This window comes from Canis lupus, chromosome 13, assembly GCF_003254725.2.
Source record: "Canis lupus dingo isolate Sandy chromosome 13, ASM325472v2, whole genome shotgun sequence".
Taxonomy (NCBI): Eukaryota; Metazoa; Chordata; class Mammalia; order Carnivora; family Canidae; genus Canis; species Canis lupus.
This window is the reverse complement of record NC_064255.1, coordinates 24,452,171-24,464,018: the sequence shown is the minus strand read 5'-3', so window position 1 is coordinate 24,464,018 and position 11,848 is coordinate 24,452,171. Positions and strand designations below refer to the sequence as shown.

At 42.9% G+C, this 11,848-nt stretch overlaps 1 long non-coding RNA gene across 1 annotated transcript; it reads right to left on the bottom strand.

Annotated features, from left to right (window-relative positions):
- Window positions 1–6,935: 6,935 nt before the first annotated feature.
- Window positions 6,936–11,432, bottom strand: LOC112662120 (uncharacterized). The gene is made up of 3 exons (XR_003138216.3): window positions 11,171–11,432; window positions 9,287–9,479; window positions 6,936–8,537 (listed from the first exon to the last, which is right to left on the bottom strand). It is a non-coding gene; the product is annotated as an uncharacterized LOC112662120 (long non-coding RNA).
- Window positions 11,433–11,848: the final 416 nt, after the last annotated feature.

The following is an 11,848-nucleotide window of genomic DNA, read 5'->3' as shown; positions in this document are numbered from 1 at the left end:
TCTCTCAATGATATCGGGGCAGAAAACACCTGATGGTGCAGAGAGGCTGGGAGGAGCCATCAGACACATTTAAATCCTGGTTGGGAATCATATTCCAGACCCACCATCAGCCTTTCTCTAATGGCCCTGGTGAGCCAAGAGAAGTTCCCATTGGGGCCAATCGACTAGGACAGGCTATGGTTGATTCTTTATTCCAAAAGAAAAATCAGGGCTACATTTGACCCGCAACATCTAATTCATTCACTAGACCCTAAGAGAATTCATAGCCAGAACTAAAGACGCCACTTGCATCCGAGCAGGACTGACCTCAGCATGCTAGTTTCTGCCTTCCACCTCAGGAAGCTGCATAATCTTTATTTAATTCTGCAACACTGAACCTCTCTCTGCAGAGTGAGGAATTTATCATCTCAGGCCTCAGATTAAGTGAAAAGAATTTTTTAGCTAAAATAGTTACGTAGATGCATTTCCATAAGTCATTTTACCATAAATTAGGAAGACATCTACTTCCTCTGCCTAAAGAAGAAAGATTTTAAGCGAGGATTCTCACCAATGCCTTCTTCTAAGTAGTTCTGTTATCTCTTGTGCCTATCTTGGGACTCACTGTACTGAATTATGTTGACATGTCATCTCCTGCACTGGAAAGTGAGGTCCTTATAGGTAGATCCTATGCCTCCTTCATCTCTGACCCAACACAATGCGCTGCATACAGCAGGCATTCAATACATATTACAGGAGGAACATACTTGGATGCCCTCAGAACAACCTGTGAGGGCTGCTGTCAGAGTCTGTTATGCAATTATATATTGACTCATCAGCCTCATCCACAACGAGAGACACCATCTTTTACTTAATTTTATACTTCCCATGTTTGGAATATCATGACTACTCAAAATATATTTTGTAGGAATATGTAGGAAGAGATGGAGGACACAGCAAGCAAGAAATAAAGCTTCCTTGTCTTTGGCCCCTTTGTATTATGTGGAGATAGACAACAACTTGGGTTGGCGTCAGAAGATTACACCTACTGTTTACCCCTTATAGAGAGAATAATGGAACAGAAGGGTCTAAAAAGTAGGATGCTAGTGGGGCTGGTCACAAGGGTAACAGCCTCTTTCCTCACCCAAGTCAACTCCTAGTTATTCCTCAGACCTCAGGTCAAGTGCCCCTTCCTATAGGAAACCACCCTTAGCTCTCCTATCACAGTCATGCTGTTTTCCCCCAGGACACTTCATTCTGTATGTAACTGTATATTCATTAGTGTGACCTCTTTGGTGAGTGTGTGACCCTCTTGAAAGTTCCATCAGTTGCATCTGTTTTGTTCATTATTCTATTCCCAGTACCAAGTGTGACATCTTTTAATTAGGTGTTCAATATATCAGTGCTGAATGAATGAATGAGCAAATAAACAAAATGTCACTCTATGCTCAACTCATATTGGACTATATTTTCTCATTCCTGGTCTAATATTCTTTCTCTTAATACCAGCCATTTTAAACACTGTCTTTTATCTGTATGCAGGAATTTAGGCCTTCTGTGAACCCAAACATTCTGACCCACTCTCACATCTGTTTACCTGGGGGCTGCCCTGCAGGTGGCCTACCCAACATCTTGGCCATCTCATAGAAGAAAGCTGTAAACTCTAAACCAATGTGTGTTTGTTTCTAAACCAGTGGTTCTTAAACACTTTAAACACTGTAGAAGACTTCTTTTAAAATCTACATCCCACAAATTGTATTATATCCAAACAATGCAATATTATTCAGTGATAACAAGAATTTAGCTCTCAAGCCATGAAAAGAAATGGAAGGAACTTAAGAGCATATTGGTAAGTATAAGAAGCCAATCTGAAAAGCCTATATATTGTAGGATTGCAATGATACGACATAGGGAATACTATGGGGACAGTAAAAAGCTCAGTGGTTTCCAAGGAGTTCAGAGACGGCTGAATAGATGGAGCTCAGGGCATTTTTCAGACAGTAAAGCTATTCTCTCTGATACTATAATGTACATACATGGCATTATGGGTTTGTCAAAACTCATAAAATGTACAAGGAGTGAACCCTAATTTAAACTATGGACTTTAATAATAATGTATCAGTATTAGCTCATCATTTGTAATAAATGTACCACACTAAGGCAAAATGTTAATAAAAGAGAAAACTGGGGGGTGGAGAGGAAAGGGGATATATGGGAACACTGTAATTTCTGCTCCATGTTCCTGTAAATCCAAAACTGCTCTAAAAAGTCTATTAATTTTTTAAAAATCTGCATCCTAGCTGGTCACTCGATGTATAAAATATACAAATAGACAGATTCTAGCTGAAGTAGAAGTGCAAGCCTTCCCATTTCCTAGCCACAAACTCATCTCACACCTCACTTTCCTCCTTGTGGGTCCCTAAGATGCCACTATGGAAAAATCTCTATTGCACTTACATGAAACCTTCCCTTGCTTTGCCTACCACACGCCCCGCTCCCAGCTCCTATCCCCACCCCTAGCACCACAAGTATGCCCTAAGTAGTCTGAACTGACTCCTTGCTCTGTAGCTCAAGCTATTTCTCTGTAGCCCATTGTTATTTTAGAAAGGCAGGTGGTCTCCTTGTGGCTTCTCATGGACCTTAGCACAATTTGTCTGATTGAAATGATGCTCTTCTCATTTTGGTTTTCCCATCACATTGGCTGAGAAATCCCAGTTTGGATCCAGCCATCTCCCATATATGTCTATCCAGGACCCATGGGTATGAGAGACCATGGAAGAGTACAGACAGGGGGGAACATGGATTTTGAACTGGGTATATGTGAAATCAGACCACTTTCATATTCCAAAGTCACAGCCAAGACTCCTCAGCAGTCCTAGTTATAAACACACCCCAGTTGCTAACAAAGAATCCAAAGGAAAACTCAACAACCCCTTGAAGGCAAACCAGAACTTGTTAACTAAAAGTGGTGACACCACAATTACTGGCAAATGTTTTCTGGGCAGAAGGGGAGTCTGTGAAATGCCGCAGGGCACCGAGACAGTTAGGAGCCAGTTCCACCAATTAATAGAGTGCTTCTGAGTAGCAGTTGTGTCTCAGAGTTTCTGAAATAAGCCCTGGCTGTACCAGCTAAGGCCCCTGGAAATGGGGAGCAAACTCACTCTCCCCAGCAGCAGGGAAGCAAGAAGCATAGCATCGCCATGGCTACCCAGTAGAACTTGCCTCAAAGCCTTTCAGGAATCTCTGCTATTTGTGGAAACTGGATTGCATTCTCCAAGGACCAGCATTCCTACACTCCATGGTTGCTTCTCTTTACTTTCCCCTCACTCCAATTAAAAAGGCAAGAATGGGTCCATATACTCCACTCATGCTGGGGACCCTCAATGACATTCACCTGGAATGCCCCCATCCGAGGCCATGCATAGCAGAGGCAGCCCCAGCAATTTTCATCCCCATATATTCACAAGTCATAATGTGAAAAGTCATTAGCATAATCCTGAATTCCTAACGGGATTGAAGGGAAAAAAATAGATCCTTATTGATGTGACCAATGTGCCAATTAAGGACCGAGGTCTTTCTTCTTTTGCTTTTCTGTGTTGTCATCTCAACACAATCTCAGGGGTCAGTGAGTGACAAGGCAATGTAATTGCTATTGTATATTTGCCACAAAGAACACCGTTAGAAACCTTCCCACTGGGGCCAGCAGCAGTGGATATTAGTCTGTATTTTTTCAAATAAAATAGGGGAAATGTGTAGATTAGTTTAGAGTTTTTGGAAAACAATAGAAATTCAAGCCAAGCTTAAATTCTTATTAAAACCGACCCTCCCAATCAGCTAACAAAACAGACAGAAAACATCTACAAGAGAGTCAATGAGATTTTCTTTTCAAATTGACTCCAATGTCTGTGCCCATATATTTGTCTTTTCTAGCCAGTGTATCTCCATTATTCCAGAAGATATATCACTTTATTTTTAGCGTAGTGTCTCCAAAATTGCTCTTTCTTCAATCCCTGCCCAAATACGCACTTCTAGTGGGAACTGCTAATAGTGCCAATAGAGGCATCCTAATTACTTTGCTGCAGGATAGGCATCTCATGGAAAGCATCTCACAAAAAGCACACCAGAACTTAGCCCGTGAAGAAGCCTAGATTACCCTGCTGGAGACAAGTGGTGCAGCCAATAGCCAGCACCATTTGCTGGGCATAAAAGGAAGACAATCATGGATCATCTGGCCCCAGTTATGCCCCATGAGGGATACCAGAGATAAGCAGAAGAACCATCAAGTTGAGCCCAGCCCAAAACAATGGTGCAGAGTTATGAGCAAAAGGAAGGTGGTTGTTTATTTCACCAAGTCTTGGAGTGATTTGTTTGCTCTACAATAAATAACTTGTGGGTCCCTGGGACCTTCCTGCTACCATATAAAGAAGGTGACAGAACAAGAGACTGTGTAGAAAGAAGAACCCAGGTGTCTCAAAGATCCCAGCTGTCCCAGCCATCTGGCTAAGGTCATAGATGCAACACTAAGCCTAGCGAACGCCACATGGAACATAGGTGAGTCTCCCACAGGAGTTGCCAATCCACAGATTCATAAGCAAATAGATGTTTGTTTAAACTTAAGCTTTAAAAACCACTGAGCTTTGTAGTGGCTTGTTATTCAGCAAAAGCTAACTCTTCTTTCTTGAAGCCACTTATTTTTGTCTTTCTCCTAAAGCCACTGTCTTCTGGATTTTGCCTAATCTGCTGTGCAAGATTGTTCAGGATTGTTCAGTGCACTTCTAATGTCCAGTCACTCCTCCTCCCTTGACTGAAAAATCTTGATTTTGTGCAGGGGGGCAACGTTCCACCCCTAAATGCTCTGTCCATCTCCCTTGCAGCTAGATGTGGTCACGTGACACAGTGGAAGCCTTTAAGAAGAACATAACAATTGAGAAGGCAGACCATATCACTTTCCACCACTTTCCACCTTCCTTACTAGAATGCAGGTATGATGACTGGCACCATGGCAGCTCTTTTGAGACACTGGGTTCTCAAAAAAGAACATAACAATGAATCATAAAGGTACCAGACCTGATTTTGGTGAGCTGCTAAAGCAATACTGGTGACCTTCTAACTACAGAATTGTTGTACTGGAAAAACAGAAAATTGGTTACAATACACCTGTCTAAAGTGAGATGCTTTTTCACATAGCCCAATTCAATCTCAAGAGAAATGAGTTAGATTTCTGTCACTTGTGACTGGAAGAGTCCTGATCAGGGATTTGGTCTTTCTCCTGGGGAGTTTTGGGGTCACTTATGCATATCATACCTTAAGATGCACTGCTCCCCTTTCCCTCTGGCTCATGTGTAAACACAAAGGCATTTTCCTCTTTTACCTTAAAATAGATAAAAACAGGTAGATATTTTCAGAAAGCATTTCATTAAAACCCAAAGCAAATAATTACAAGAAATATAAGTAGCATGAAATTGCCCTGTTCCCAACACATTTGATCCTAAAATCACTGATGAAGCTTTATGTGCCCCTATTGTATGCTCTTTAGGACAGTGATTCTCTTGGGGAGTCACCAAACCAGAAGCATCAGTATTACCTGAGAACTTCTTAGAGATGCAAATTTTCAGGCCCCACTCCAAACCTACTGAATCCAAAGCTCTGAGGGTGAGGCTAGCAATAAGTGTTTGAATAACCCCTTCAGGTGATTCTGATGTAGTCAGTGTTTGAGAGCCTCTACCTTATCATAATATTTGTTATTATAATAAGACTATAAGTTTCAGCTTCCTTTAGATGGAATTGGGTAAAGCCTAGGGTTCGAATCAAAGAGACATGGTGTCATGTTGTGATTTGGCCATATTAGCTGTGACATCTAGGGCCACATCTGATTAACCCCTATTTTCCTGTGGTCTTCATTTCATTCACAGGTAAAAGGCAATAATACTTTTTAGGATCATTTAAGATTAAATGAGACCTGTAAAATGCCTACCCAACAATCTGGCCTATGGCAGTAATTAAATAAAGTCAGCTAACTCTCTTTACTCTCTCTCTCTCTCTCTCTTTTTTTTTTTAAATCTCTTTTTTAAAAAAGTCTGCATCTTAGTTCTGCGGCCACAGCTTAGTCCAGTAACAAATATTTGGTACATGCTGCTAAATTACTTTCAAAAAAATAAAAACAAAAATAAGTTCCCTAAGTCCAGTTCAAATCTCCCAATACGTCTAAATACAGCCCCTTCAGCCAGGTGTCAAGATAAAGAGTTCACTTTATTTCTTAACTGATTTGTTAGAATGACTGGCACTTGTCACGCCCCAGTGGTCTGGCCTTTACCCGCTGAGGCTGAGGAACTGCCACCCCCTTGGGCATTTCCATCCTCCTCACTGCCAGGGGCCTTCGTTCAGTCTACTTCTTTCCCAGGAACCCCAAATGACCTTTAACCATATCATAAATACTTTAAGAGTTAATCACATTCAGAAATAATCGTCTGCTCTGAGGAACCTATTCAGAAACAGCCGAGTATAGGATAGACACTTGGCCATAGCTTTTTGTTTGTTTGTTTGAGTTTCCTGTTTTGAGGAAGGAATCTATACCCATGATTAAAAGATTCAAAGATCATAAAAGAGGATATTATGCAAAGTTATTCTCTTTTGTATCCCTGGCATTTAGATCTCTACCCAGAGGTAACTGTGCTTACCAGCTTTTTGGATAAAGTTTTAGAAACAGTCTATATATGGAAAAATCATGGAAAAAACTATATATATATATATATATATATATATATATATATATATATATAGTGACATACATACATATACATACACATATACACACACACACACATAAAATCTTGTTTTCCACAAAATGTAATGTATAATATACACTGTGTGCCCCAAGAATATGGAAATCATGGGCAGAGGGAGACTGATTAATAAGAGACCTTTATAATCTTCAAAGTCCTATATGGGGAAGCTGGAGAGTTTGTATGGTATCGTCTGCAACATAGAAGAATCTTATTCTATGTCTCTTGTGTCTCTGGCTTCAGACAGACACTCTCTTGATGGCTGTATCCATGTGTGCATAAGTGTGCACATATGTGTGCCTTACTCTGCAAACACACAAACAGGACCAAGCACATCTTTTGGGATCACTGTTCTCTATTACACCAGCTTGGTCACTCACCAGTCCTAGATTGGACTTCCAGGCCCTGGGATGAACTGCCTCTAGAAGGCTCTGTGCCACTGACTGGCTCCCTGTTCACTTTTTTCACACTGGCGAAACAACATCCAGTTTACTGGGGACTCACACTTGACATCACCCAGTCTGCCTGACTGCACACCTCCTCCTCCTGCGCTCCGGACACCCACTGACAAGCAGCTGATGGGATCTTAATCGGTCTCTCCCCCTATTTTACAGATGGGAAAAATGGGACCCAGGCCCAGGCCCAGGGAAATCCCTAAAGAAACATGGATAGTGATATACCCTGGAATCAAGACTCTGAGATCAGCTTGGGCAAAGAAAGGTTGGTTGCCTAATAGTAGTGAGTTCTAATCCTGGCTTCACTACATGAGACCTGTGTTTTCTTGCTTCTAGAGCCTCCAGTGGAAGATTTGTAAGTGAGATAATAATAATTAGATATAGAATCATTAGGATTATAAAGCAAATATATGGAAAACACTAAACACTATATACTACAGAATCATAATTTTCCAAATTTTAGGCTTCGACATTTCTTAGGGGTTCACCCTCCGAGCTCTAGCTTGCTTTCTTATTTCTGTAAGCATTATTCAAATATATAGAGTAACTCCTGCATGTGGGATACAAAGATGATCAAGACAGTAAGTACCTTTGTCCTCGAGAAGTAGAAGGGGTGGCAGAGACAGCCAGCTAGTTCCTGCAGCTTAGTGAAGGCTTCTTTCCATGGAGGTGTGATGAGGAAAGCTAGGAACACAGGACACTTATCTACCTGCCATTGACAGCATAAAGGGCAGAGCCAGTGCTTTTGTGTGTCTGCTGGACCAAGACCAAGTGTGGTGTGAAATGGGAACATCTATTTCCAGCCATATTTCCTCAACCATGCCCACAGATCCCACAGAGCTATTCAATGCCACCCCAGCATCTCTCAGGGATTTTCCAAATACTATAGCCAGCATTGTGGCCACTTTCATTTCTGGGCTTCCAGATGCACAGAAATAGAAGAGTCTCCTTTCTCTGCAACCAGCATGTCCTTCCACCTTCCACACTTAGGCCCCAGCATGACCTCTAGATGAAGTCTCTAGAGAAATAAACCTCTCAGGATAATTTGTCAAGGACGCAGTTCGGCAGCAGGGCAGGGAATCTTTCCTGACTTCTGCAGATAGGAGCTTACATCACAGCATGAAATTTGTTTGCCCTTATCTTAGCACACAAGAACAAATTATCCCACCCTTGTTATAAATCCAGCAGCCCTGCATCTGTGAGCAGGTTTCCATGTAAATCTCCAGCAAACGCTACTCGGCTGACTGTTCATTTTGTTTGCTGCCTTTTCCTGGCCCCGGCTCATGGAACAGTTCGTCTCACCAGTGGACACGCTGGTTTTCATCTGTAGAGATAACAGGAGAAAGAAAGAGAGCATCCAAGAGTCACAGCTGCCCCAGAAACCCCACCACCCGCAGCAGAGCGTGTATCCCCTCTCCTGGCTGAACTGTGGTGGCTCCATGGGCCAGAAAGATCCACCAAGCCACAGTGAGATCTGCTCTCAACAACTTGGGAGGCCAAAACTTATCAGCCTGTAGGGCCCCCTTGCAAACTCGCTCTGTTTGGGATGGTTAGTAAGAACAGGTGGTCCTCAGTGGGGTGAGGAAGCTGTTCCAATGGGCGTTAAAAGGCCTCAGCAGCCATTTAAATCATGTGAGTCCAGCAGGGAAAGGGGAGCCCTCCATGCAGCTAACAGATCACATGACCATCAAAGGAACCATCCTTGGCCTGAATGCCTAGACCTCAAAGACAATAGGATGGCTTAGGACCCCCCCCCCAAATTTTTTTTAATCATTAACAATCACAATAGCTATAGTGCAGGACTCCATGGGGTTCGGGGCTGGGTGCCCTTGAGTGTAATCCTCTGGCCTTAGCCCCCTGGATAGATCACCTGGCAGTGCTCACAGTAGCCCAGAGGTGGGGGTGGGGGTGGGGGGATGGCCTCGTTGTGAAAACTAGAGACTGGAAGCATAGAAAGGTTGAGATGGGTCACACAGAAGTAAGAGATAAGAGCTTGATTAAAACAGGCGGTCAGACTTCAGAGCCTATGTTCTAAGACAGTGCTTCCTATGCACTAAGATGCCCCAGAATCACCTGGTGACCTTGCTCCCATGCAGATTCTGATGCAGCAGGTGGAAGCAGGGTCCAAGATCCTGCATAGCCAACAAGCTCAGCCCAGGTGAGGCCAATGCTGCCCAGTCAGACCACACCTGGAGGAGGGGCCATCTGACGCAGCGCTATGTAGTGGAATGGGAGCACCTCTGTCCATCCATCTACTCTTCGTTACCTGTCCATAGAGAAAGCAGAACAAAAACTAGGAGCAAGCCGGTGGAAATTTTATGACTATTTGACAGGTTATCATATCTGCTAAGTCTAGTACCGAAGGTATGGCTTGTATGTCACTTTATTTTTGACTTCATCCTCTAGTAATTTCTATCTATGTTATTTGACAAAGGTGCACAAAAAGTTAGAAATTAGAAACCAAACCAGGAAACCAAACCAACAGACTTGTCCTTTCCCATGGATACTTTGGAAATCACTTCTTGAAATTACTACCCTGTACTGATTCCCTAATAGACGGAGGAGTCTAGGGCCATGGGGTGTATGTGTGTCTGTCCCTTTCTACAGGGAATTCCACTTCCTATTAGGCTCCATTTTCTTGTGGTTTGGGGGCAGTCCTGGTATATGTAGCCCCCATATGCAGAGGAAAACTGCCATTCATAAAAGCCTCAAGTAATGTGAATTCTGTTCTGTCCCTTCCTGGTTTTGGAACCTATGCCAAGTCACTCAGCCTCTCTGAGGGTCCTTTGCTTCCTCTGTAGCATAAAGCCCACCCTCTGGGTGGCAACAAGGGATAAAATGCTGTAATGCATGCACAACATCTGGAACCGATCACTAGCAATCAATAAAGAGCAGGAACAATCATTATTAGGGGGAGAAAAAAGCTGCAAGAAATAAATTCATATCAGGCATCCTTTGACTCCATCAGCATTTTTGAGAAAATGCTCCTGACACTTTGCTAGGCACTGGGAAGGCAAGATGCTACATTTCTCTCAGCAAAATTAATTTATTTTCAACTTAGAACATTTGGTGCCCAATTTCTCACAAAAGTCTCCAACGACACTGAAATTTTAATCCTAACCGCTAGGCAAGAACAGCGCCCCAAGGCACTGCAAGATGTCTGATCATCAAGCAAAAATGTAATTATTTCCATTCTGCTGCAGAAACTTAGGCAGGTAGGTGAACTAACACAGTTTCGAAAGATTTTCAATAACAAGGAAGGAAACAAGGCAGGTTTTATTTAACCTTCAGTTAAGCAGAAATCCAGCTAACTAGAAGATGGTCAAGGTGGAGTGTTCCTAGTTAATGGTTGTTAGAGTCTGCTGGTAACTCATTTACATAACGACCTAGGAGGCCAGAAACCCCAAGGTTTGTGGACAATGGAAGGAAAGGAGCTGAGTACAGTCTTGGTAAATGTTGATCTAGTCCCTGACAGTTTGGGGCAGGAATTTGTAAATCCCTAGGTGAGGGAAATTTGCCAGGTGGGAGCTGGAATCTTTCTGACCTTGCCAAAATGGCAGCCTTCTTCATGCTCAGGTTTGGTGTCGTCTTTAAGTGCCTGCCGGGACGTAGTGATTCGGTACAGCACACTGAAATCCAATTTATTTATCATCGTTGGCATGTCCCCAGAGCTCTAATGACTCAGACCCTCCCACAGTAATATATTCATTTATCAAATTAGTCAGGGTCCTCAGGTTGTTTCTTTTTCCCTCTCCCTGGGCTCTGCTGATATAGAAAGTTCAGGTTCCTTTTCCCAATGGGGCCATCTTCTATCAGTCTGTTATTGCAGTCAGTGTGGCTGTGCTGAAGTCTAAGACACCGATCTGAAACCCTTGAGCTAGCTGCTCTGGTTGAAGCACACCCCACTTAGAGGAGGAGAAGGAGATAAAAACAGTCAATGGCTACATTTTGGCTTACCAAGAAGCTCCTTCCTGTTGTTGTTGGTCACATTGGTGTGGAAAAATAGTTGCTGGGGCACCGGGGTCCCCTGTCCAGTAGGGCCTGCATTCAGACCTGGCTGGGTCCATATCCTGTTGGTTGGCTGGTTTGCCACTTTAGATGGTTCACCTTCCCCAGCTATAAAATGGGTATTAGAATCATAAGAGAACTTGTTCTGGGAGGTTATGAGAAGGGTTAACCAGGTAATGATTACAAATAGCACAGAACCTGGCACAGAATGAAGTCTCCTGCTATCTCAGAGACAAGACCTCATCTTTCCGCTGGTTCACTGTGAAGAGCAGCATAATCTGTTACCCCAAAAGGTGTCAGTTTAGCGCAAGGTGGAAGGCAACTGAAAAGAAGCACATATAAGCAATGCTTTGCCCTCCCCCTCTGTCTTCAGGCAAATTCCCCTTGTTAAGGTGTCGCTCTTTCTCCACTTCCTGTACCATTGGAGACAAGATGGCACAGAGAAAATTTCCATTAGTTTACTATTAGTTTCCCCATATATTTGCCTTCCCACAATTTGCTTTACCTAGAAGTTCAAAGTCCTTTGTCTTGTCACTTCTCTACAAAATTACTATACTTTGCTAAGATACTATATAAGCCCAAGTTCCAAACACCCTTTTGATCTACGCCTCACAGAGTGCTCCCACG